Here is a 2,852-nt window from a genome sequence, read left to right on the forward strand (position 1 = left end):
CCTTGCCTGGGCAGCAGGAAGGGTGGTGGGGTGGAGCTCCTTTTGCCATGCCTCATGTCTTCAGTCGGCTCTCCCACCTGTGAAGACGGAGTCTCCCTCCTCTGCTCCCGAGTCTCCTGATTTGACATCCGTTCCTTCGGTCTACCATGACTTAGGAGAAGTCTTTAGTAAGCAAAGAGCTCTTTCTCTGCCTCCTCATCGCCCCTATGACTGCTATTGACATCCTTCCAGGTGCTCCCCTGCCCTCCAGTCGCCTGTACAACATATCTCGTCCAGAGAGAGAGGCTATGGAGAGATACATTCAGGACTCTCTGGCAGCGGGAATCATTCGACCCTCCTCTTCTCCTCTGGCTGCTGGTTTTTTCTTTGTTTCAAAAAAGGACAAGACTCTGCGACCCTGCATTGATTACCGTGGGCTGAACAATATCACCATAAAGAACAAATATCCATTGCCATTGATCAGTTCTGTTTTTGAGTCATTACAGGGAGCCACCATCTTCTCCAAATTGGACCTGCGGAATGCCTACCACCTCGTGAGGATCAAGGAGGGAGATGAGTGGAAGACAGGCTTCAATACCCCCCTGGGCCATTTCGAATACTTGGTAATGCCTTTCGGACTTACTAATGCTCCTGCTGTCTTCGAGGCCTTAGTCAATGACGTGCTCCGTGATTTTTTCAACCGCTCAGTCTTTATATATTTAGACGACATTCTCATCTTCTCCAAGAGTGCTGAGGAACATGTGCACCATGTCAGACAAGTCCTCCAGAGACTATTGGACAACAAATTGTTTGTGAAAGTTGAGAAGAGTGAGTTTCATGTGTCCTCAGTGGCCTTCAGATATTTAATTGTTATTGAATACTATTGATTTTAGTATATTTGTAATACTTCAAGTAATACATTATTGCTATATTAGTAGGTTAAAAATAATAATTAAAGATAACTTTAACGAGACTGGTTGTGTTATTAATTTGAGACTGGTTAATAACACCGAGTGCTCCTAAGCAGCACTCGACCCATTGCACCTACAGTAGTCAAATAAGTAAGCAGAGCAGCAAAGTTGTTTAAAAACTGGTTATTGGGTTTAGGGGGACGGTAGACAGTTGTAATGATGGTAGGAGTACGACCATACAGTTGACACACGATGGATTCAAAGGAAGAGAAGGTTGGAACAGACACCAGCGAGACTTTCCATTTCTCGCGGTGAATTATCACGAGACCTCCTCCTCGGCTGGGCTTGCGGGGTTGACAGATGTAAACAAACCCCATAGTAGTGGATTTGTTAAGATGAGAGAAGTCGTTGGGCTGTTGCCATGTCTCAGTTAAACAGAGAAAGCCAAACTTACAGTCGGTGAGGAGATCCTGGATGAGATGTCCTTTGCTCGTGAGTGAGCGGATGTTGAGCAGACCAAAGTTGACGGAGTTGTCACATCTGGGAGGAGTGTTAGCTGACCGGGCTAGGTAGGCTAGCACACTGTGATCAATGACCCGGCCAGACCCTCTTGCTCAATGGGGAGAACTCCAATACACGACTGGAGAGCTGGGGAGCTATAAGCAAGCCTACGTCAGCACGCCCTCTCTCACCGCGACTATATCAAATCGGTATCGCTCAACCTCCTGCACAAGCTCAGGCTCTTTTCCCCCCAGTGAGATGACATTCCATATCCCCATAGCCAGAGTAGTTGTCCAGGGATTGGGCTGTTGTACTGTCAGACCAAAACACTTATTTGTAGGTGGTGACAGTTCTTCTTGTAGCATGTTCTTGTACCACTTTGACAGACAAAGCAGCTGCAGCTAACTCCAGCCTTGGGATGGTCTGCCACTTTAATGGAGCTACTTTTGCTTTGGCCATCAAGAATGCTACATGGACTTTTCCCTCTGCATTTGTCATTCTAGATAGCGAGAGATAGCTGACTGTTCCATAGCCTAATTCACTGGCATCAGAGAAATGATGGATCTGACTGTGAACTAACTCACCAAAATCTGAAAGTCTTGATACAGCGTGGAACTTCAAAGTCTGAGAGCTGTAAAAGGCTCCTGGTCCACTTTGTCCACTGCGCAGATAGGATTTTGGGAATGGCCACGTCCCATCCAAAACTCTGTCGGCACAGTTCCTGCAACAACAGTTTAGCTGGCAGGGTAAGTGGCAACAGAAAGCCTAAGGGATCATATATAGAACTTATCATGGAAAGCATGCCTCTCTTGGTATGTGCATGCTCACTGATGGTTGATGTTGATGGTTGATGACAAATGGAAACCTCCTTCTTGACAAACTGCAGTCAGGCTTGACATTAGTTTCACTGCTTCTTGTTCTGTGGGAACCGATTTTAAACAATCATAAAAGATTTCCATAATTGTGTTTGTTAGCTCTGGAGAGAAGTTCCTTGCATTATTTTGGTCAGTCTTTCTGTGCAAAGTGCAAAGTTGACAATGCTTGGTGATGAAACGGCTCCAAACAAGTGCAAAGTCATGCAGAATTCTACAGGAGCATCTTCCACATTTCCTTGTGGCCACCATAAAAAGCGCAAGAAATCACTGTGGTCTTTTGTCACCTTGACTTGGTGAAACATAGCCTGTATATCAGCCATCATTGCTTTTGGCTCTTGCCTAAATCTTATAAGCACTCCTATCAGTGTGTTTGTCAAATATGGGCCTTAGAGTAGTTCAGAGTTGAAGCCAGCCACTAGGGTACACGAAGCCTTGTTTATAGTGCCGGTCCCAAGCCCGGATAAATGGTGAGGGTTGCGTCAGGAAGGGCATCCGGCGTAAAACGTTTAGCTAAATCAAATATGCAGATCAATAAAACGATTTCCATACCGGATCGGTCGAGGCCCGGGTTAACAACGACCGCCAA

Source organism: Cynoglossus semilaevis, chromosome Z, assembly GCF_000523025.1.
Source record: "Cynoglossus semilaevis isolate Cse_v1.0 chromosome Z, Cse_v1.0, whole genome shotgun sequence".
In the NCBI taxonomy this organism is placed as follows: Eukaryota; Metazoa; Chordata; class Actinopteri; order Pleuronectiformes; family Cynoglossidae; genus Cynoglossus; species Cynoglossus semilaevis.